Here is a 25,633-nt window from a genome sequence, read left to right as displayed (position 1 = left end):
TAAGGAGGCTCCGCGGAGTTCCGGCGGCGTGCGCGGCCCGCAGGCCCGCGGTGCTGACAGCCCCCAGCCCCCGCCGCCGCCCCCGCCCGGGCGCAAAGTCCGCGGCGCGGCCGGCTTTCGCTTTCGCCTCCCGCGGCCCTCGTAGGGCGCCGGCTGCGGCCGCCACTGCGGCTCTGGCCGCCCGGCCCGGCCCGGCTCGGGAGGCCAGCGCCCGGAGCCGACCTGCCGTGACCTCAGGCCCGCCCGCGCCCCGGCCCGCGGCTGCCCACCCTGCGGGCGCTCGCATCCCGGCCCAGCCGGCAGCCCCGCTCCTTCCTTCCGTCCGCGCGTCCGTCCGAGCGGCGGCGCCCGGCCGGCTCCCTTAAGCGGAGGCGCCTCCTGTCGCCTCCTCCCCCTCGCCGGTCCCTCCCTCTCTGCTCGCTCCGGCGAAGTTTGCACGTCAAGCCCCCGGAGTGGAGCCAGGGCGAAGTCGGAAACGCAGCCACCTATGGAAGAGCCTGCCGGTCGGCCCCGGCGCAGCGACGAAAGCGTCGCCCAGGCCCTCCCTCCGGAGCCCCCGGCACCAGCACTTCGCTCTGGGCTCGCGGGAGGCTGCACAGTAGCTGGAGCATGAATGGGAAGCCGCCACTGTGCGGAAACCGAAGCTGCCAGTGGCAGGTGTGAAAATGCCGCCCAGGTGTTAGCCCAGGTGTCTGCATCAAGCCCCTGCTGCACAGCAAGCCGGGCACGTGTACTTCAGTGCCCACAACTGAAGGTCACACTGTGTCCTGGGAACTTGAATTTCTTCTCCAGCAAAATCAGTGTATCACTTTAAAGTTGGGTTGTTAGTCTCTCACTATTTATGGTTGTCTTTCCTAGGATCGGATGAGACCCCCCATAGCTTAAGGAATATACCAAAGACATTGGTCAGATTTGGATCACTAAATTAAGCACTTAGCACACAACTCACCCCCTCCCTGACCATCATACAAGAAAAGGAGAGGAGTGGACCACCACAAGTAGCCTTTAGGAAATGTTCCTATTATTCTGTTATCTCATTTCAGTAAAGCCACTTTTTTAGCCTGCTCAAAGCCTCAGGCTTTACAGGTGTCTTCTGGGACTAGGTGACAAGGTGAGCGTTCTGTACTTGCTGCTATTATTTGTTTTGTTTTTTTTAAGCAAATATCTAGTAAGACAGATGTGACCAACATCTCTGTTGAAGAAATGTCTAACTTAAAAAACCCTTTAAAATGTTTAAATGAAAGCAAAAGTGAATATGGAAGTGTTTCCATAATATATTAAAGTCAGGACTTGGTGAAAAGGGTTTGATATAGGTGTAAGTTTAAAAGCTTGAGCTGGGTGTGGTATGCACCCAGAGTCCCCAGTTTTGGGGAGGCTGAAGCAAGAGTATCTACAGCATAGTAATCCAGGTAAGACTGAGAAACACAGTAAGAACTTGTCTTAAATAAACATAATTTCTGTATAGGATTTTTTTTCCTGGATTGCACACCAAGAAATTCAAAAAGGGAATCTGCTAAGTGTTTATCAAAGGACGGTTGCTTTTTTGAACATGCAGGCTGTACACCTACAGATTCACTTAACTGAAATTTGGAATATATTTTCCTTAATTTAAAAACTGTATCCATGCTGAACATTTATATATTTTTTTTAAATTTACCTAAGTTCAATGAAACAACTATTTACATAGAATCTACATTTTATGTAAGTACTGAAAGTAATCCAGAGATGATGTGCTGTAGACTGAGACACATATAGGTTATGTGTCATTTTATAGAAGAGATTTGAACATCTGTCAATTTAGGATTCTGTGGGCATCATGGAATACATAAGGGATGGATGTAATCAAAACTGATTGAGATGACTTTTTTAAATTTAAGATTTTTAACTCTAAAAACTAATTTCTGTAAGTTTTAACTTTCTAAGAGTAACAATAAGCAAGGTTAAAACACATATCATTACTAATTAAACATAGCTTGTATGTCTCCAATGCAGATTTTCAAATTTTTCGTTAATCTAGATTCATTGAAACATTTGCATATGTAATATATATGACTTATTTATTAGTTTGGATTTTCTAATTCTACATTTAAGATAAATTAAAATTTGAATTCTACTGGTCCTTGGAACTGCTAACTTAATGTAGAGCTTAGACAGAAGCACTCCCATTGAGATACCATGACCATAGCTTTGAATATTGAGAACAAAAGAACTTAGGTAGCACACTCTGGAGCTCGTATCTTGAGTACAGACATTCGATTGCTGGATAGATAGGGTGAGAATGAAAAGAAAAGTGAGAATGGAGAACATGAACTTTGATCTCACTTCCTAAGGATACTGCTTTCACAATTCATTGCTTGATCCTTCTGCTTTCACAACAATAATGTAACTTCTAACCAATAAAGATCAATATGGCAATTTGATTTCTGCTTGATAATTCTTTTGTTTTCAAAGTTTCTATCTAGTATACTAAGAACAGACCTTAAAATTATAAGTACAAGATCTCAGCATCATGATAGTTATTAAAACACATCAATAATAACTATTGAGCACCAAGGTGCAAGGAATATGCCATAGATACTTTAGCACATTGTTTTAATATTAACCATTTTATACAGTCAACATTGTATTATTTATAACTGACAAAGAGGCTAAGTGGTAGCACACACCTTTAATCCCAGCACTGGAGAGGCAGAGGCATGTGGCTCTCTGAGTTCAAAACCAGCCTGGTTTAGAGTGATCTCCAAAACAGCCAGAGCTACATAACAGAGAGAACTTGTCAAAAAACAAAACAAAACAAAATGAAAACAAAACAATGAACAAGAAAAAGGAGGCGGAGCTCCAAAGCCAGTCTTTTATTGCTGGATTGATACAGAACTCTTCTACTTACAAATATGCAACCTTGCCGGGTGGTGGCACACGCCTTTAATCCCAGCACTTGGGAGGCAGAGGCAGGAGGATTTCTGAGTTCAAGGCCAGCCTGGTCTACACAGTGAGTTCCAGGACAGCCAGGGCTATACAGAGAAACCCTATCTACAAAACAAAACAAAACAAAACAAAAAAAACAAATATGCAACCTTGAGCACATTACGGGTTTCCCAATATGGCAGTTCCCTGTAAAATGGAGATAAGGCCAGGCTTCTAAGGAATACAGAAAAAGATCCTTCGAAAGCACTTGGTACCAAGATTAAATTATTATTCTGACTTGCATCAGACTGAGCAATTCGAGTCCTGAATGCAAGAGTATCTGTAGCATTGAATATCAATGACATTTACTACCCAATTAAAGAGGATGTGGACACAAGCAGTTCCTGGCATTTCCCAGCCAGGTCCTCTTTGTCTTTACTGCCCATCAAAAGTCCTACTGCTTTATAGAAAAGACAGATTCTAGAATTATATGCAGTTGTTTTAGGACTCATAATTAATAGTTTGAAGGAGTTACCAATGGAAGCAAAAGAAAGAAAGTGTGTCTGCTGCTCAAATGTTGGCAACCTTTTAAAAGTATTCCTTATACAAAGAACATTGTTTGTGAACAATAATAAAACAGAAATCCCAATACTTAGTTTTTCCTGTCCGGAAAGAAACTAATGACCATGTTTATAAATACACCATCCTCCATACCCCCTCTTAAACTATAAAGAGAATGGTCCATACAACTTATACACATTTAATATAGTTGTGATATGCTAGTGTGTCTTGTACAGAATTAATACTTCAATACTTCAATACCTTTTTTTACTTCAAAAAGTTGATACTTTAAATAACAGATATTTTATAATGTTTGAATAAGAAAGCTGCAATTTGCCAAGCAGTTCCTGACTGCATACTCTATGTAAGTCACTCTTCTAGGCATCAGGGTTAAAAAAAAAAAAAAATTCACAGAAGAAATTAACAATTAAGCATTTATCAAAACGTCTTATGTTAAAAGATCCCCATCCCAATCAGATTGTATGCAGTTTAAAAATACAACTGGAGAAGGGAGAGATGGCTCAGCAATTAAAAGCACTGTCTGGTCCTCCAAAGGACCTGGGTTCAATTCCCAGAATCCACATGAAGGTTCCAACTCAGGAGTCCTATGCCCCTTCTGGCTTCAGTGTGTACCAGGCACACACATGGTGGACATACATACCCACAGGCAAAGCACATATACACATAAAACTAAATCTAATTTTCCTTAAGGAAAAATGCTGCCAAATTCTGATCATTTTATCCTTTCAAGGATGCATATTAAAAAAAAAAAAAAAAAAAAAAAAAAAAAAGTCAGGCTGGCGAGATGGCTCTTTTGAAGGTCCTGAGTTCAAATCCCAGCAACCAGAAGGTGGCTCACAACCACCCGTTTGAGATCTGACACCCTCTTCTGGTGCATTTGAAGACAGCTACAGTGTACTTATGTATAATAATAAATAAATCTTTGGGCCGAAGTGAGCAGGGACTGAGACTTTTTTAGTCTCATAGTTCACCATCCAAAATTAACACGGACATCCCCAGGAGGTGCCAGAGCTCTATCAGAAAGGTTCTTTCCATGGCATATCACCCACAACATGATTTACTCAAAGATGTCATAATGCTCTTCCCACCTTGTATATATGGGGGGGGGGGGCTGCTAAAAATATTCTACGATTTTTGTTTGGGGGAAAACCACCAGTCCCAACACAATGTTTAATAAACCTGGAAACCAGTAAGTTAAGTATATTTATGTGATTTATGTGTGTGAATTACAGGGTTGATAACAGAAAAGATTCTTTATTATCAACTTCAAAGAACTGAAGTTATTTGAGCAACAAGAAAATCAGATTTGCGGAATTAGGAATGTGTTGGGTTCTTTCTCTTCCTCTCTTCCTCCCTCCCCACCCCCTCTTTCTCTTTCTTTAATTCCACTACAATTTGCAAAGCCTTTCTTTATTCATATGCCCTCTTGTTCTTCCAGCCAGTCCTCCTTTCTGTCTACACCAGAGTGCATGGTCTCTGCTCTGTATGAGGGTCTCCAGGCCTTCCCTTACCTGCTCTCTCTAGCGAAATACATACATACAGTTTACCCCAGATACATCAGTATTCTAGAAGAGAAAGAACGGTGAATAAATTCAATTTACCAGCTCAGTAACTAGAATGTCTGACAAGTGCAGGGCTAGAAAAAGTAAGGAAATTTCCAGCAGTGGAGACCTAACAATAATTATCTTTCTGAGGACTTAACCTGTACATGCTCATTCTACAAAATGCATTGCTTACTAAGCAATTCAAAACCTTTATTTGGCTCCTTTTCTTACTCATGTGTGGATAGTGCTATATTAATTATATCACACAAGTAGTCATCAGTTAGAGCTAACTGCTTAAAATAAGAAAAAAATTTAAGCACATAAGTTTATAAATTATAATATAAGGTAATTCATAAAATGTAATCAATAATACTCAAATATTTCTTAGATGTTTAATAGCTACCTGAAGTATAATGATAAACCTGATTTGAAATCTTTAAAGTCAGGCTGGAGAGATGGCTCAGTGGTTAAGAGCACTGACTGCTCTTCCAGAGGTTCTGAGTTCAATTCCCAGTATCCACATGGAGGCTCAAAATCATGTCTAATGGGGATCTGATGCCCTTTCCTAGTGTGTCTGAAGACAGCTATAGTGTACTCATATACATACAATAAATAAATCTTTTTTTTAAAAAAAGAAATCTTTATTTAGGTTGGGCAATTAAAAAAAAAGATGAAATTATAAAAAAGAAATGGAATAGCAGCCTAACATTCAGCTATAAATGAGGCCTACTATATGGAGTTTTAGCATGCTATCTCCTATGCAGTTAAATGCAGAGGTTAGCACACTGTTAAAAATAATTCCCTATGTCACCTTTGTACTTTTAAGGCTTTCCCTGAACTGACTGTACATCTCACATCTTAAAGGCCCAGCAGCGAAAAGCACTAGCACTATGTGCGTGGCTCTGGGGAAATCACTTGGTCTTTCTGTATCTGTCTTTTCCTTTACAGAAGGAAGGAAGCAAAACTAGCCACTTTAGAAATCGGCAGTGCAAGAACAAACCAGACAGCTGGTACTCTCGCCAGCACATCTGTTCCGCGGTAAGCCCCAATTTTATTCTGTCCACGTTGTGTGTTTGGGAGGTTTTGCTAAAGTGTTTTACTTAACATCAGCCCTTGCTCATTTTGAGGGGCTCCCCAAAATCTGTAGAAATAAATAAAAACATACAGTATCCAAGAGCCTCTCCGGACTGCCTTGCTTCAACTCTACCACTTCTGTATATTATGTTCCTTCTTGAAAGAATTCTATATCCCAGGGTAAGCCAACACCTCAACAGCTTACAGTGTGCTCCTACTGCTAGCTCTCTGGTCCTGTTTTTATTTATATAGATCACATCATCTAAAATATACCAACCGACCCACCCCCAGATAAAATTCTCTCAGTCAATGAAGTCTCCCACCCCCAAATAAAACTCCCTCAGTCAATGAAGTCTATCTTGAAGTTTCATTTCTTTTATAAAATCTGCCCTGATCCTTCCCAGTAAACACATGGGAAGACATCCCTACCACTAAGTCACAGACCTTCACAGCCAGGGTCAAAAGCATATGCTCTGAAATCAAAGTAGCAATGGGATCAATGTCCCAGGGTTGGAAACTTTTCGTTTCCACATAAGGGAGGGAGCATTTGAACCTGGAACTCACTTTATCAAACTGTAAGGTGTAACCTGGTCCCTGTACCCGTTGGAGCTGAACTCTTAAAGACAAATAGTCTAGGTTTGTTAGTATGAGAAGGATAGAATGGCACAGATATTTCTTCCCTCTTTCCTTAGCAAAGTTCAGGTGGTAAGCCATGCTATCAGAAACATGGCACCCTGGCTCTCTATTTTCTCCTGTACCTTGATCCAGCAAGGGTTTTATTGCTTCTGAAAACACAAACTGTTAAACGAAATCTTCATTCCCTTTTCTCCCTCAAAGTAGCAAATTTCTCCTTAGTAGGGGCAAGAGGACTGCAGATTTTTGAGTTTGGGTTATTCATCACTGGTACAAGTTTGAAGAAGTATTCATGACTGTGCTTCCCTGTTTTCATCTTCTGATAAGTATAAGCACACACACACACACACACACACACACACACACACACACACACACACAAATTCTCATATAAAAAGTGAGGCCATGGGCCAGATATGGTAGTGTACACCTTTAATCCCAGCACTCAGGAGGGGGAGGCTGGTGGATCTATATGAATTCCAAGACACCCAGAAAAACGAAGTGAGACTCTGGAGAGAGGAGAGGAGAGGAGATAGAAGAAGAGAGAGGAGGAAAGGGGAGAGAAGGGAAAGCAAGAAGAGAAAGGAGAGGAAGGGAAAAGAGGCAGAGAGTGAATCTTGAGAGTACTAATAATCCAAATGCTTTTCCAGTACTGACCCTAGCCGTTTTTGCCAGAAATAGAGTTTACACTGCTAGGGCCATTCCATTTTAAATGTTTTCATCAAAGGCTAAGAGTAAAGACTCAGAGCTTCCTAGTTTTCAATTCAGATTCTCCATTGATGAAAAGAAGAACCTGGAGACTTTGATTCTTCCAACCCCGCCCCTGCATACCCTAACTGCTCTACATGAAGAAAATTCTTGATGAAAAATCTGCCTTTTATGCTTTTCAAAAATGTCTTGCCCCTCTCCAGAAAACAAGCATTCCTCACAAAACATGAACATTTTCCAAATGGTTTCTGAGGCACTAGCAGCAAACATAAATGTGCTAGAGCCTGATTGGAGAGAGCCAAGGACATATCTTGTATTTCATCAAAAGTAAGTTCTTGTGATTCAAATGTATCTCCGAGAAAGTGAAAATATGATGAACACACAGAATGGATTTTTTGTTTGTTTGTTTGTTTGTTCGTTTGTTTTTCAAGACAGGGTTTCTCTGTTTAGCCCTGGCTGTCCTGGAACTCACTCTGTAGATCAAGCTGGCCTCAAACTCAGAAATCTGCCTGCCTCTGCCTCCCAAGTGCTGGGATTAAAGGCGTGCACCGCCGCCGCCGCCGCCGCCGCCGCCACCACCACCCCAGCCACAGAATGGATTATTTGGGGAGTTTTATTGTTGTTGTTTTGTATTGTTTTGTTTTATTTCAAGACAAGGTTTCTCTGTGTAGCCTGGAACTACTCTGTAGACCAGGCTGGCCTTGAACTCAGGAGATCTGCCTGCCTCTGCTGGGATCAAAGGTGTACTCCAACACTACCCAGCTCACAGAATGGATTTTTATCCTTGGGTTTTGTTTGTTTTTCTTTTTGTTGATAGTTTATCACTGAGCAATTTGTATGTAAAATAGATAACTGTTATAATAATGACAGTGCTGCAGTGTACTGCACTCCACACACATAAATATACCCACAGACATGGTGTGTAAAACAGTACAAAGGAGGGAGACAGAGACTAGGAAGCTGTATTTAAAAAAAAAAAAAAATTCTCACAAAAGAATTCCATATGTTGGTGGTAGGAATAGAAAACCTTACAGCCACTGTGGTAAACAATATAAAAGTTCCTGGAGACCCAGGCGGTGGCAATGACAGGCATGTTTCTGAGTTCAAGGCCAGCCTCATCTACAGAGCATGTTCCAGGATAGCCAGGGCTACAGAGAAATCTTGTTTTAAAGACAAAACAAAACAATTGTAATGTATCCATACAGTTCTTAATTCACAACTGAACCTCTAGCACTGGTGAGATGGCTCATGGGTACAGGTACTTGCTGTTGCAAAGCCTGATGGCTTCCCCAGATCCATACAAGTGAAAGTAAACAACCAACTCCTGCAAGTTTTCCTGTGACCTCCACATGTGGATAGGAAATACTCACATGCATGAGGATGGTACATACATACATACACACACACACACACAAATAGGTGTGTTTGTTGTTGTTGTTGTTTTGATTTTGTTTTTCTGAGACAGGGTTTCTCTGTATAGCCTTAGCTGTCCTGGAATTCACTGTGTAGGTCAGGGTGGCCTTGAACTCAGAAATCTACCTGCCTCTGCCTCCTAAGTGCTGGAATTAAAGGCATGTACCACCACTGCCTGGCAATAGGTGTAATTTTTAAAAGAGAAAAAAAATTATGCCAAGTGAAAAACACCAGACACTAAAAGTTACTGTTTTGCTCTGTATATAAACTGTCAAAGGCTTATGTGCTAAATGCTTGGTCCTGGCGCATCAGAGTTCACAGAGTTCTCATTAGTTCATGGCTCAATTGGGCAAGGATGGAAAATGTAGATGGCTGGAGGGGTCGTGAGGTGGGTATTGCCCTGGATACCTTGTCATTGTTCCACTCCCTGGAATCCATCAGCTGAGCAGCTCTGCTCTCCAGGCCCTCAGCCATCCTGCTCTGTGTCAGCACAGGCCCCTACCCAATGGACCACGAGGCCATGAAAAAAATCCTTCCTCTGTTCATCTGCCACAGCAACAGAAAGCTAACATGGTCATTATTATTATATGACTCCATGGATTCATGTGTGAATTATCCAGAACAAGCAAATCCATGGAGACAGAAGGCAAACTCGCCATTTTCATGGGCCTGAAGAAGGGAAACATGGAGTCAAAGCTTAATTAATATGAATGGGGTCTCCTTCAGAGATGCTGAAAACATTGTGATGGTTGTACAAGAATGAGCTTACACTAAAAAACAAAACATCAAACTCTACATTTTTACATGCTAAGTCAATAGGATCTGAACTGCACCACACAAAGATATTTTTTAAAAAGCCAACATTTAAATTGGCGAAATTTCACAAAAAAAAAAAAAAATTTCAAGATTGCCTTCTATTGAAAAAGTTCTACAGAATCTTCCCAACAGCTAAGGGCTAGAAAGAAGCGCAGTCCTGGAACTCACCTGTCTACCTCACGTGGGGCAGGAGGAGAAACAGTATCTACAGGAGTGGTTCTCAACCTTCCTAATGTTACAACCCAGTTCCTCAAGTTGTGCTGACCCCCAACCATAATTTGTGTTGCTACTTCATAACTGCAATTTTGTTAGTGTTATGAGTGGTAACATTAACATCTGTGTTTTCTGATGGTCTTATGCAACCCCTATGAGCAGAGAGGTCTTGACCCACAAGTTAAAGAATTGCTGGTCTACAATGTCTCCCTGCAGTCAGGAGAAGATGAATTAAAAGACTTACAACAGGAGCTGGAAGGCAGGCTTCTGCTCTTCCACAGGTGCTACTTGGTGGTTCATAGCCACCAGAAAGTCCAATTCCAAGGGACCTGACACCCTTTTCTGGCCTCCATGGGTAATGTATTCATGTGGTACACATACATGCAGATAAATCATTCAAACACATAAAAATAGTAGAATTCAAAAAATGTTAAAGGCTTAGGAAAGCACTGATACATGGTAAATAGTAAATGTTGGCAATTTTTATGTTTTGTGATCTCTCATATTGTCTTTGTTTTTGTTGTTGTTCAAACAGGACCTCATGTAGCCCAGGATATCCTTAAACTCATTCTGTTGTCAAAGCTGCCCTTGCATTTCTGATGTCCCTGCCTGTACCTAAACCACACTGGAATTACAGGCATGGGGCATAATGATCCGGCTAATTGTCTTCTTCTTACAGAGGTCTGAGAATGTACTTTTCAACCGCTTTGTTGAATGCTTTTACAGATAAAATGCAGTATGTGACATTGAAGTCCAACAGCAAAAAATGAAAGACAACAAGACAAAAATTTCAAAGCAACAAGCCAAATATTCTATGCACAGACTGGTGAAAGTACTGGAAACACATGTATGTGCAGAGGGGCAGCTGTGGAAAGTGGGAGGCAACAGACTTAACTCTTTATACTTAGTGGGGCCTTATACATAAAGAACAGTCCAGGTAACTCTAGTCTTAACACCGAAACAGAGGGTAGCAAGCTTTAATTCCTTAAGCTTAAAGGGACTTCATATGCTATTTATAGTTTAAACAATACTCTTAGAATCAGATGCTTCTAAAAGCTGTTTTATAAAAGGAGAAACTAACTGAGGCTTTGGGGGATAGTCACAAAGCTCAACCAAGGGAATAGCCACAGCATGGTTTCCTAAAATCAGAAGCCCTTTCTTCTACTCCTAGACATGGATTTTACTTGTACTGTTCCTAAAGACCATTTCTCCCTCAGCTCCCTTCTCCCTTGTGCCACAAGGCATCCCAGCTGCTGGCCTGGCTGAGCGCCCTGGCCTGCAGTGTCCCTCACTCTTCAGCTCAGCCTTTCTCGCCCCCTCACCCATGCCCTTTATAAACACTGTTCTAGTAAGCCGACTACTGTGTCTAGGACATAAGCTATTCAGCCATGAGAGATTTTTTAAATACCATTATCTTTTTATTTCTGTATACAATTTTTATTCTTTATTGTATCTCTGTATATATCCATGGTGTATATAAGTCTGTGTTCCTTGAAGGTCACAGGTTGATGTTAGATGTCTTACTCTATCAGCATCTCCCCTGGGCTTTTTGAGACAGCATTTGTCACTGAACCTGGAGCTCACCATTTCAGCTAAGACATCCTAAGCAGTAAACCCCTAGAATCTGCCTGTCTCTGCACCCCAGCACTAGATTCCTGTTGGACCTACAGAGCACACGGCTTCCCCTGACTTTCTACGTTTACTGCAGTCCTAACTGAGGACCTTGCTCTACCAGCTGATCCAGCTCCCCACTCCTATTATCACCTTTTATTCATTATTTATTTATTACTTACTTACTTGCTTATTTTAGATTGTGGTAAAATTCATGTAAAATAAAATTCACCATTTTAAAATGTACATCTAAAGGCATTTTATTACATTCACAGTATGGTGTAAAAACCATCACAATGTTCCAAACATTTTACCACCCACAAGGAAACTCCAAACCCATAAAGACTTTTCCAAGCTTCCTTTGTCACCTAAAAAATACTACCTCCATGGATGTGCCAATTTGACATATGTCTGGATTTCTTCGTCTAGCACAAATTTTCAAGATACATATGTTGAAGTACATATCAGTATTTTGTTCCTCTTAGGGCTAAATAATGCATTATTTCCCTCTGGTTCACAGTTTCACTTTCTATGGACTTAATTACTAACAGTCAACTTCTGTCTGAAAATAAATGGAAAATTCTAGAAATAACCCATTTCTAAGTTTTAAACTGTGTACTGTTCTGAGTGATATGATAAATTCTCAAATCATCCCTCAACAGCACTCTCAGGGTGAGAATCACCCCTTCATAAACTGATCCCACTGAATATACTACCTGCCTGCTAGGTAGTAAGCTCTGGCACACAGCAGGATCTCACAACATAATCTAGTGTGACTCTAAGAGTTTTATTTTCTTTTTTTCTTTCTTTCTTTTTTTTTTTTTTTTTTTTTTTTTTTTTTTTTTTTTTTTTTTTTTTTGGTTTTCGAGACAGGGTTTCTCTGTGTAGCCCTGGCTATCCTGGAACTCACTCTGTAGGACCAGGCTGGCCTCGAACTCAGAAATCCGCCTGCCTCTGCCTCCCAAGTGCAGGGATTAAAGGCGTGTACCACCACCGCCCAGCTGAGTTTTATTTTCTAACATAAGCCATTAATGTTTTACAAATCATGAAGGGATGCCTTATGGTCTTGATTTTATCCCTTATTATTTTGAGGTCTAGCACACTGTTGCCTTTTGCTAAGCTAGTACAACTGTCACCGTATAATTAGGCTCAGTGTTTTAAAACACCTTGCTATCTGTAGCCTATCTTACTAAATACTACCATAGCTCCAATGGTTCTATTAACAGAGAGCTGTCATGTACTCTTAGGAAACAAGTTAAAGCCCATTCTATGGTCTCTAAAGTCATAGGCTCAGTCCTGTTCCCTACCTACCTTCATGCACTTTCTCCTAAGCACTCACTCAGAGGGTGCCTCTTTGTTTCCTATACAGGCCAGGCCTACCTCTGCCTTCATTCTCTCCATCAGCTAGAATTACCCCCATTACAGAACTCAACAGCTTACTCTCTCAGCATTAATGGCCAAGTGTCACCTTCTCAGAGTCTGACCCTGCTCACTGCCATTCAAAAGGTCAGGCCCCACCTCTAATTATACTCACCCTCTTTCTAATCCTGCCCAGCATTCTTTCTAAACAGCAATCATAATCATCTAATACAAGAAATACTGTATTGACTATGTTTGTTGGCTTCTATCATTTCCCTTCCACTAAAAGGTAAATATAGTGTGGCCATTATAGAAACAAAATAGAGGCTTCTGGAAACACTTAAAAACAAAATTAGCATATTCCTTAGCAAGACTAAAATTCAGCAGGGAAAATAACAAACCTTGCACTAGCTCCCAGTCCATCATCTGGGGTATAATGGAATCAACTGGGCACTCCCTCCCCTGCAGCTTTGATACCTGTAACAAGGACCCTCTATCTTACATCAGCTCCAGTCCATGCATGGAGCTTTCCTTAGTGGACATCCCATGGTTCTGCTATCTCCAACATCCTGGAATCTCTATTGAAACTTGGTCCTCACCTTCAGAGTTTCACAGTACACTCTTGGGGTCTTCTTGTGGTTTCTTAAAGTCAACTGGGTCACATGTTGCCTCACTCAGCATCTCTTTAAAACTATGGTATAGGACTCCATGACCCCCTCAAATGTTATGTCTTTCATGCTTACAAAACCAGTACCACATGGAAGACACTGCCAAGTTCTGCTGCAGCTGAGGATGCAGCTAGCCACACTGCAGCAGAGCTGGACCAGCCTTCCTGTGCTAAGTTTGGAGGGTTGCTTTGAACAGAGAAGATCTCTACCACATTCTTAGTCTCCTTCAAATGGATTTACATTTTCATGAGATAGAGCCTTCAATAAGCTGTCCTGCCCTCCTGCCACTTTCCTGTCATTCCAGTACAGGTACCAGGTTTCTCTTCAATAACTACAACTCTTTCCAAAAGCCCTGGGCCATTAACCATAATCCAGCTCACACTCCCTACTTTACCAAATGGCAGTGTTTTCACTGAATACTCTACCTGTTGCTCGCTCGCTCTCACTCTGGACTGAATCCTGAGCACAGCATCAATATTATCCTGATTTCAAATTTCTCTGTGATGGTGATTTTGAGATACTAGAAGTTAGCAGCAATTTAGGTTAAAGAATACAAAACCTCGGCTAAATGAGAATAAGCTCAAGAAAATGATCATATAATGTAGGATTTATTGTTGATATATACCTGAAAATTGCTAAGACAGGGGCATGGTGGTACAAACTTTTAATCCCAGCACTCAAGGGCACCCTGGTCTACATGTACAGGCTGGCAAGAGCTACATAGCAAATGTAGAATGAAAGAGAGAGACAGAGACTGAGACCAAGACCAGAAAAAAACAAGACAAAGAGAGAAACAGAAAGAAACTTCTAAACATAAAATAAACATCAACCATGTGTAGCAACATTAACTCAGTTTAGTCATTTCATAGTATGTATTTCAAAGCAATATACTATATATATCAAATACATGTAATTTTTAGTTATTGGTTAAAATGTGAATTCAGTAAGAGGACCTTGTATTCTTTTGGATTATCAAGTTATCCCTAGTGTGTAAAAGAGAGCATAACATATAAAGTGCCCTCTATAAATACCACCTGAGAGAAATAGACTACATGTGAAGGAATTGCCCCTTGAGACTGGCCCTGGGCTTGACACGTCCTCACAGTTCTCCCTGGCCCAATGACTGATTTCTGTTTGCTCAGTACATCTGTGAGTGTACAACTCTTCATTTCCTGTCCCTTATTTACTTCTTGGCATTGTATGAGTCTTTGCTACAGTATCATACAATGCTTCCATCAGTATAGTATTCAACTCATGGAAGTTATCTTCCTACAGCAGATCTTTGCACATGTAAGTAAACGACTCAGTATTAAGGAGCTTCTCTAGCATTTTTCAAAATGTTTTTTTTTTTTTCCTCCTTGGACCCCACTACAGCCAGCGGCCAGCTACCATGCAGGAAAAGCCCTGTCCCCTCTTTTTTGGCACCTGCCTAATATTTCACAATGAATACCGTACATTGTGATGACGATCCTGGTCCTTCAGCAGAGAGCTGGCAAAGCTGACTAGATGCTTGTTCTTTTACATGCAGAACTGCCACATTCCTAAATCTCTCAGATTTTGGCTTGGTGAAAGTGAAAGTGTTATCTGTACAGATGAGTGTGTGGGCTGTACAGAATGTTTCCCGTTTGTGCTACAGTTGCTTAGGACCTCACTGAAGCATGCATTTGTTGCCTAAGTATATGCTGATCTATTTCTGAGGTTGAAGTTTCTTTAGTCCTTCCTGTCTGCATTCTGTTCAGTTCTTCAGTGACTCATCTTAAGTTGAATTGTAACTTATATGCCTCCACCTCCCCACCCCACTTCCCTTAAGGTTAGACATCAGGGAAGTTTTATCACTAATCTAAACTCTTCCAAGGGGTCCAAGGAAGATGACACATTAGGAAAAGGCATTTTCCACAAAGCCTGAAACCCGAAGTTAGTTCCCCAGACCCATATGATGAAGGAGAAGAAGTTCTACAAGCTGTCCTCTGACTTCCATGTGACCCATGTGTACACACAAACACAAGATAGAGTAACACACAAAGAAACACGCCATAAATAAATGTAACAAAACAACAACAACAAAACCTAAGCTCTTTCAGGATTCCTTACCTTTTTCCAAATTCTGTGAAACTCAGTCATCTGCTCAAAAACCAACTGCACTTTGTACTGAGAAGCTATGCTAACTGTTACTGTGAGACTCCAGGACTGCCTAGAGCTGCAGAGTTCCCTGCCAGCCTGGAAAGGCATCAGGTGCCCTAAGTATGCCTGACTCTTCTGCCTTTGCCAGTCTTGCTCAGGACTATTCCCTCCTTCAGCGGCTGCTCTCTGCTATGCCGGGAGGGAGTAAGTGGAGCTCAAGCTTGTAGAGCTGGCCATGGGACTAGAAGACACAAGAGCATATACTAGACAATGTCCCATGGAAAGAGTGGGTGCAGTTTAGTAGAAAGCTAGGAGTCCTGTCTCTAAAGAATTCCTCAAACAGGCCAGGAGGTGGTGGTGCATTCCTTTAACTTGTAGTCAACAGATTCCTGAAGTTTTGATAAATGTATGGCAAGTGGTATTGCTCAGTAGTTTTGAGCTAAGAAACAAATGTCCAACAGCACTACTGTATTCCTTATATCCATTGTCACTTAACACTAAGAAGTTCGTGTCTTTAAAGTTATACTGAAAGTATAAGATTCTTCAGATATTTCCATTATAAAAATTATCATCCCTTGGTGACACTCAAATTGTACTAGAACTGGAAGTAACACATTCATTCAGCCCTGCTACATCAAAATAGTCAGTTACCTTTTCTTTGGGGTGCAGGCCAAGACTCCTGATGGCTTTACCAGTGAATCTTCATCTGCTGCAGCTGTGCAAGTACTTCCTTCTTACTCTGTTCAGACTGAAAAAAAGAAGGTGGCAAAGGACTGAAATAGTGGACACAAAGCTAATCAGAAATCTACAATCTTACTAGTTGTCACACATTTTAAATTATTACATGTGTTCTGAAGAACCACAGCTAAAATCTCAGGCACTTTAACAAGTCTTCAACAAATGCAATTTATTTTTATGATGAACTTAAATTCACTGGGTTTACAATAAACCAAGAACAAATAACTATTCAGTATGTCCAGAGTCAACATCTTTGGGCTTAAAAATCACTGTGTGAATTTCCACTAATGAGTTTCCATTTAATGTTTAATGTTGCTATTTGAAAGTCTGCACCTATGAAACCTGTCAAATTATACCTTTAAAATCACAAGCACACACTGACTATCTGGAATGCTAACTCTATCCTTTATGATTCAACAGGATATAAAAGCAATGCAAATTTTAAACAGGAAAGAAAAGCTCAGTTAGTTCATCTCCTTAAAAGCACAAGAAAAAAGCGCCTCCATTATCTTCCTATATATGTACAGGGAAGGTAAATTGGGGCTGCTACTTAGTTTGGGGGAAAGCAGTGAGGTACGGAGTCAAAGGATTGATGACTAACAAACAGATGTTTAAAAGCTGGTACTCAACTTAAGAGAGCAGAAGAGAGCAGCAAATAGAGGCAATGGCCCAGCTGTGAGGCATGTACTGTCAGACTCTAAAACAGGCAGTTCAGGCATAGCGGCGCATACTATTATTCTTTAATTATTCTTTAATCCCAGCACACGGGAGGAAGATTTCTGTGAGTTCAAGGCCAGCCTGCTCCACAGAGTGAGTTCCAGGAGAGCCAAAGCTATGTAGTGAGACCCTGTCTCAGAAACAAAGACCACAGGTAGGTTGGTTTGCTATGGAAAATTCACTATGAATGTACTTCTACTATAATTTCCACTGGCTTATATAACAAGGTCAGTGGTGAGAAGACTGTTTAGTCAGCTTTTAGTTTCATACACTTCAAAATGTGCATATTTCTCTGCCTTGAGATGCTGAGATAGGGATACACTATCCCAGAAAGTCAATAACCAAATTTCTGTGCCATACTTTCTCCACTTATTCATAATTATCTTTATAGTTTTTAAATTATTCTTAAGTTACAGTCTTCTCCCCTCCCCTTCTACAAACACCTTCAGTTTCGTTCACTGACAAATGCTATTCATTAATGTTTAAAGCCTCCTTATTACTGTCGTCAAGGGAGAGACATTTTTTCCCTCCTGATTTCTACTTCTTTGACAGTCTTCTATCTTTAAAAAATTTTTGGATTTCCAATTTAGTGTCTCTGCTCTGTCTTACTTCTAGTAAAAAGCTTCTAGTTCCTTCACCATCTGCCTTAAGCCAGTTGTTTTCTTTGCATTGTAAGCATTTTAAAGGTACACGAAAATCTTTACTCACAGTTATTTGCAGAGTACCACAACAGACACAGTCAATAGAGGTGTCGGGTTGGAAGTACCTCTTCTCCTCTCTGAGCGCTGCTCCTTCAGAACAAACTAGAGCTCTCACTTGACTTTAAGTCACCAGGAAAAGCCATTTCTCAATTTTCCAGCATGATACTTCAGCTATTTTCCAAAGCATTCAAGGAGCCACTGGCTCTTAGGTATGACAAAATCTTTTCCAAGATAAGTTTGACTTTTAAAGAATTCACCTTTTATTAGTCAATATCTTTGTGCTTTACGGGAAATCTATCTTTACAGAAAAAAATGGTAGTAGTGTTTACTAAAATATGCATTTTAAAATAGTAACTTCCCTGCTTAGAAAAAGGATCATGGATCTTTAGTACAAACCATATACACTTGTTTAAGTTCTTTCACCTGACTCACAACAACAGTGTGTTCAAAGTGCTGTCATTGTGACCTCATTTATTATTTTTTAAAAGAATTATTTATTTTAGGTATATGAATACACTGTAGCTGTCTTTCAGACACACCAGAAAAGGGTATCAGATCACTTTACAGATGATTGTGAGCTGCTGGGAATTGAACTCAGGACTGCTGGAAGAGCAGTCAGTGCTCTTAACTTCTGAGCCACCTCTTCAGCCTGTGACCTCATTTATTTGCAGGAGACAGACAGAGGGCTCATGGCTTGTTCAGACTGCCCAGCAGAGCAATGGTTCAGACTTGGAACTAGAATTCAGACCCTAGGTGTTTGTTTGTTCTCTTTCCAGAACACGAAACTCTTAAGCCCAAAACCTCCAACCTTTCTTTACTCAATACCTACTTATGTAATGAGCACTTAACTTTTAGTGATTATTTTATATGAAGGCTTGTTAGAAGAGGAGAACCCACCATGAAAACATAGTGATTGAGTTGGTTTTTGTTTTGTTTTGTTTTGCCAAAGTCCTCAGAAATGCAAGCTCCAATTTATTACTCCTCACAGGTGCTGTCTCACCTCCAGCGATCCTCTTTTCTAATCATAAATGTATTATAAGGCTAGATTCCTTGTCACACCCTAGACCAAACACAAGGCCTCAACTCAAGACACCCAACCTATTCTCCTTGGAACCAGGAGCTGGGAGAAGTTTAGTTTAGTTTAGTTTAGTTTAGTTTAGTTTAGTTTAGTTTAGGCTGGGATAGTCTGTGTGCTTACTAGTCTACAGGAAAAGGCCAGACAGTAAGGAAAAAATGAAAGAAAAAGAAATACAGTGATCAGAGTGAATTGTCTGGAGAAGCCTCTGACCCCTGGCAACTGGGAAATGGTCTCCGCCTGGAGCAGCAAGGACGGGCTTGGGTTCTCCTTTCCATAGCATCATCCTCAAAGTTCTTCCATTCCACAACTCCCAACATTCATAGAACTCCCTCCTTACCAGCAGGTTTGGTTTTTCTCAACTGATTTCTGGTAATTTCAACAACAACAAAATCTTGTCTAACAAAATAACAGATTTCATAGTAACAAGAAGGCAGATTTCATCTGAATGCTATAAAGCAAACAAAACGACACTCAAGGGTTCGGAAATATTCTGTCATTCACTTTAAATAGAGAGAAGATCCCATGCTGATACACAGGCAGTGTTATACTGACTTTCACAGGGAGAAAAACGACTGCCATTTCTATTATGTCTCCTTCAAGATGCTGATCACTTCTTGTTATATGATACAGTCTGTCAAAATTACACAACTCTTGGCAAAGAAAGAAATAGTAAGCTATACCAAGACATATTGAAATATTAACAGAAATATTAACATTAAATTAAATAAAATATTAACAGAAATATTAATATTAAATAAAATTAAATTAAATAGCTTGAAATATTAACAGAACAAGCTTTCTTCCTGTTTCTTAAAGCATCTTACCCTCGTAGCAAAGCCCAGAATGTTAATTTGAGGCAGGTGCTCTATGCACTGGAGGAGGCATGGAGAAGCAGGCTGCACAGGCTAAACCAGCAGCAAGCACAGCCACGATTCCCACCTGATCCTTTAAGTTAGATCTGGAAAAAGTGAAACCTTGAAAGTTCACCCCAATTTCTGTTCTACACAGGAGAAGAATGAAAGACAAGAAGTTTTCTCAGACTGACCGGTGCATTCAAACAGGCACGCTGAGGGTGTGTACCATCCAACACAGAGGGCCTGCCCCGAGAACAAGCCAAGCATTTTGTGGCATATTAGTTGTAATCCTTAATTCCCAGGTTGCACTTTCTCTCCACCCTTTGGTACTAACAAACACACAACCCACAGGTTCTTGTTGTTGTTGATTTTTTTTCCCATGCTAATCTTGAGAAAAAAAATATACAGATTTGTTGCTAGCATTTAAACACGGGGAAGTTTCACACAAAATTTGTTTTGGAAAGTCCAAAATCTGACTACAGAAGCAAGCCCTCCTCCCAGGGTTCTACCTGGCTGGTATTGCACCACAGGCTGCCTCTTGCAATGGGCATACACTCTGCAAACTACTCCCTTGGCTGCTGCATCCATTTTCTCTTAAATCTGCTCCCCAAAGGAAGCTATGACCTGTACCTCTTGAGTCTACACTGTTTTTCTAAGAGTCTTTTCTCAAATGAAAAAAACTTCAATCCAAAATTCAGGATTAGGTATCACATCAGCTGAGGTACAGACATAAGCAGTTCATCCCAGTAACTACAGACTAACACAGCGTCCAACTTACTTTCTTCTAACTTCAATGGCCCTTACTATCACCCTAACTGGATTTTTTTCTTGGAAAATCAAAGTGAAAAACTGAATCATGCACTTTGCAAAACCTAGAGATTCCCCTCTCCAAAAGCCAAGTAGAGACCAAGCAGACTTAACAGGCCATAGGATTGCTCTCTGATCACCCACTCCCCGAGACACAAAGTGTAGGAACATACCATGTACAGTAAAAGAAGTCCATCCACGTGGAAGCATGCCAGTAGCTCTGGTCTAGCTCCAGACACGCAGTCCAGACACGCAGTTCAGTTTCTGTAGTCTGTTCTAGTGCTGCCTCCACCCTCATGTGACTTATTTTATTTGCACTTTGGGCCCTTTGGGACAGGACTGAAAGAAAGGATTCTTAGAGATCCTCCTGCCTCATCCTCTCCAGTACTGGGTTCATAGAAATAAAGATCACAGGGTTTTTTTGTTGTTGTTTTGGTTTTTTTTGTGGGTTTTTTTTTTTTTTTTCGAGACAGGGTTTCTCTGTGTAGCCCTGGATCTCCTAGAACTCACTGTGTAGACCAGGCTGGCCTTGAACTCAGAGATCCACCTGCCTCTACCTCCCAAGTGCTGGGATTAAAGGCATGCACCACCACTGCCTGGCCAAGATCATAATTTTTAAAGAAGTCTCATTTTCTACAGATTCTAAACAGCTACACATAATTCAGTTGCTCTCAGCTTTCCAACTGATCTTATACCTTAACTTTTACACAGGGGCTCAGTTCCTGGAGCACAGGCACACATTGCTCAAGCACTCCCTCCTCTGACCTGCGGCGCTGAAGTAATTGGGCTCGTTTCCTTCAGTTGAGAGAGGTCACCAAAACTTGTTTTCCCCGTCAAGTCTGACTAAAGTATACTATTTTACCCTTACTCTTGAATGCTAAACCTACAATAAATATCCCTGTCATGGATCTGTCGTGTCAGGAAATTACAATTTATAGAAGTACATGGCAATAACAACAGCATCTGTAGTAGCTGACTGAGCACTTACTGTATCTGCATTCTCCTGCATTATCTCACTTAACTTTCTCTTAGAGACAGTGCTGTACTAACTCTTACCATGTTCATTTGCCAGGAAGTTGAAGCTTGCAGGATGAAGAAGCACTCACATACTAAAGTTAACCTTAAAATGACTGTCTCCAAGGCCACAAAGAACAGCATTTTTTCTTTTCTTTTTTCTTTTTTTTTAAGATTTAATTTTACTTATTGGGGTGTGGTACCTGTAGAAGCCAGGCGAGGACATCAAAATCCCTTGAAGGTGGAGTTACAGGCAGTTGTGAGCTGAGGTGGGTACTGGTGACTGAATGCCAATCTTCTGCAAGTGCAGGAAGTACTCTCAAGTGCTGAGCCATCTCTCTAGACCGTCCAACAGCAATTCCTGTTTCTTAATATCTGCTGTTTCACGTGCTTGAATTCTAGTCTTCCTATATTCTACGGAACTCATTTTCACCCACCAACACCTGCTCACAGCTGGGGCTGAAGCAAAGTGATAGGGTACTTGCATAACATGTACAAGTCTAAGGGTTCAATATTCAACACTGAAAACACATACACACACACACACACACACACAGAGCATGTCCAGGCTCTGTAACATTTCATCTTTGTTTCCCCAGGGTCTGACATGGTAAGTTTTAACAAGTTCCTTTTAAATGAGATCACATTGAAGGGTAAGCTCTCATAGTTGCTCAATCACTAAAGGTATTAAATGCCCAGCATGGGATGTTGTTGCCTTGGAAAGGAGAATTGAATTGGATGAAGCTAAGCTACAGCAGAAAGTAGCTTCTCTGACACTGACCCTCCTTCCCAGGCAACTGCACCTGTAGAGACCAGTTGTTTACTAAGAGTTTTCTCCCAGTTTGAAACATTCACTCAAAATAGCTTAAGGAAGTCCCTAATATTGACCAGATTCACTAGGCTCCTCCCTGCCACCAGAGTAAACAATAAACGCTGAGAGTCACTCTCAGCAAGGGCCAGACCAGCTGCCTGGAAGAAACAGAAACCAGCTGAGCTGCCTAGAAGAGGGTTAGACCAACCGAGCCCCTAAAGGACACGATCCAACCTGCTGAACTGCCTGCAGGATATACAGCGGGCTCCAGCTCTGTGAGCTGTCACCAGTGCCAGGGTGGATTTTGGTGACGCAGCTGTCTTTTGAGTCGTTTCTGTTCCTGTAAGTAAACCCAATAAAACGTATTTGTTCATTTAGTTGGACTTGGCGGTATCTGTGCTTTGGTCTGTTGTGGCATCACTTTCTGGGGTGAGTAGACCTACGTTGCATCTCCCCAGAAAAAAGCCTTTCCACCCAGCAACACTGAGGAAGAAGGGGTGAGAACTACAGTTAAATCCCTGTACTCCTACAGTATTTCTGTTTTGTTTTGATAGGAAAGGAAAGAATCACAAAGCTGACTGAAGAGAAGGAAGGCTTACACGCCTAATACCCTACCAAAAGAAGGCTTTTGCTTTTGTTGTTACTGATTTGGGGTTAAAGAATTCTAAAATTCATAGCTATCCTCAAGTCAGGTCATTCTTTGCTACTCTTACAAGACCGGTTAGGAAAGAAGTTAAATAAGCCAGATCTAGCAGACATCTCTCTCAAAAGCCAAAGTTCTTAATGACCTTAACGGAATGCTTACTCTTGAAGCGAATACATGCATAATCTTGCTTTAAATCACCCTAACCCTACAAAGAACACATGCAAGGAAAATGAAGGTTAACATCAGATAAATGAGTCATGCACAGTCACTATCAAAGTCTTACAGTAAAGGCACCGCCTAGGGGATAAATGTGTGCGATTAACTAATAATGCTGGTCATGTTTTAATTCTTCCAAGCTTCCTTTCAAATATATTAATCTTTATTTTATGTATGTGTGTCTACATGTATGTATATGGTCAACACTGAGTGCCTGGTATAGAGGGAGGCCAGAAGAGAGCATTGGAGCCCCTAGTTACTGACAACCGTGTGCTACCATTTGTGCGTGGAGAATGAAACCCAGTCCTCTGTAAGAGTTGCAAGTGCCTTAAGCACAGAGCTGTCTTTCTTAAGGACTTGGTTTTTTTTTTTTTTAAGATTTATTTATTATATGTAAGTACATATAATAAATTATGGGTGGTTGTGAGCCACCATGTGGTTGCTGGGATTTGAACTCATGACTTTCCATTGGTGCTCTTCCCTGCTGAGCCATCTCATTAGCCCCCAGGACTTGTTTTTTTTTTATTTGCTCATATAAGGACATGTGTGTGCTCTTGTCCCCAGGAGCCAGAGGGATGGGAAGTAGAATTTGAAGAGGCTGTTAGTCACTTTGGGTGGGTGCTGGGATCTGGTCCTCTTCAAGAGCTGCAAGCTCTCGTCACTAAGCCACCTCACCAGCCCCTTAAATTTTATTTCTAAAAGCAGTCTGGGCATCCGATGACAGATTTCTCTTCTCTAAAAGACAAAGGGCAAATCCTGCCTCTACTAGGGAAGCCAGTCTCAGGTTTTGGTTGCTTGGTAAGCTGACTTTTGGTGGTAGTTCTTAAGACAAGGTCTCACTCTGTAACCAATGCTGGTCTGGAAATTACAATATAGCCTAGGATGGTCTTTAATTCACTGTGTGATCAGCCTGCCTCAGCTTCCTGAGAAATGAGCTATCATGCTTGGCTCTAAAACCAGACTTCTCCACAGCACATGAATTGAATAAAATTCCCAATATTCTTTGCAACTGCCTGGCTGAGGCGTACACATCTACATCACATACCCATACTTAGGAAGCAACAATCTTCTAAGTAAATCAGACCAGAAAATTGGCTTCTTTACTATAAAAAAGTCACGTATGCTTTTTACTTTGGATCTGTCAATCAGTGAATGCCATTAATGTGATTTTCCAGATTATTGTGTGAATGAATGTACATAAACCTTTCACACAGTGACTGGCATATGGTTGATGGTCCTTCCCCTTGTTTCCCTTTCCTATCCCAATAATTCCTCAAGCACTGGCACCATGCTTCCTGGGAAGAACAGCAGGGCTCACAGAGTGATTTCATTACAAAGGGTGGTTTCCTACCTTGGACGTAAACTATCTGAAATGTTAGAAGCCAGTGCTTTCCCACTCCTAAGAATCTTTGCTGACGGCCTTTTGGATCATGAACTCTGGTCAAGATGGATCAGAATTCAACCTCTCCTTTATGGAACTAAGGAACTGCAGACAGGCTGCTGGCACTAAAGACCTACCACCTACTTGTACAGCTCTGATGTCCATTTGACCATATGGTCTTACGTGTAGCCAAACGTTAACGCACTCTCGTCTACAGATCCCAGAATACTTCCTATATTTTGTAAGTCATCTGGGAAAGATTTGTTCCTTCTGAGGCTGGCTGAACACAGATTTCACCTACCCATAGAATTCCACGTCTTATTCACAAACACATTCAAAGAATTTTACCAGCCTGATTTCATAGTGACCTTTCACACTAATTATGCAGAGCAATTCCATGACACAAGTTCCATGACACAATAAACAATTAATGTAACTATTTTATTGCCATTCATTTAGGTATCATTATACAAAAAAAAAAGAAAACCTTTCCTTTGAAGATTTTCCAAGATGAAAGAGAACATAAATGTGATCATACTTTATCTCTGTATTATACACATAATTAAATATCCTTTTGGATATCTAATTCCTGTTCAACCTTCAATCATAGTACCCACTTGTTAGCAGGGCAAACTTTTCCTAGAGTCCCTTTCCCCTTAACTTTAAGAGTGTCATCTTTAACAGCAAGCCAAAAGTTAATGCTATAATTGGCAACACGCTGGTATATTTAACTTTACATGCTGGTCAAATATGGCACTGCAGAGTTTGCAGTACTTGAGCTAGAAAAAAAGTCAAATGCTTGGAAACAACTTTTAGGAAATTCCTTTAAAATTTAATAATAAATGGTCTTTTAAAAATGAGATTCTTGCTCTTAAGCTCTTGCTCTCTTTCTTGTCTTTACTCTCTCACCTCTCGCTCTCTCTCTTGTCTTTACTCTCTCACCTCTCGCTCTTTCCTGTCTTTACTCTCTCACCTCTCGCTCTCTCTTGTCTTTACTCTCTCACCTCTCGCTCTCTCTCTTGTC

The 25,633-nt window shown here is 41.0% G+C and overlaps 1 protein-coding gene across 4 annotated transcripts in view; it reads right to left on the bottom strand.

The window, feature by feature from the left end:
• Atxn7 (ataxin 7) overlaps window positions 1-25,633 on the bottom strand; it is a 153,242-nt gene that overhangs the window by 95,945 nt on the left and 31,664 nt on the right. For 3 of the 4 annotated variants that reach the window (XM_031362209.1, XM_031362207.1, XM_031362210.1), the window contains exon 2: window positions 16,298-16,394. The gene's annotated coding sequence lies outside the window, so the exon portion shown is untranslated. Of the gene's footprint in view, window positions 1-269; window positions 664-16,297; window positions 16,395-25,633 lie in introns of those variants that run through there. The other variant, XM_031362208.1, reaches the window with a different exon arrangement.

This window comes from Mastomys coucha, unplaced genomic scaffold (assembly GCF_008632895.1).
Source record: "Mastomys coucha isolate ucsf_1 unplaced genomic scaffold, UCSF_Mcou_1 pScaffold9, whole genome shotgun sequence".
Lineage (NCBI taxonomy): Eukaryota > Metazoa > Chordata > Mammalia > Rodentia > Muridae > Mastomys > Mastomys coucha.
The sequence above is the reverse complement of the archived record's forward strand: the minus strand, read 5'-3'. Positions and strand labels throughout refer to the sequence as shown.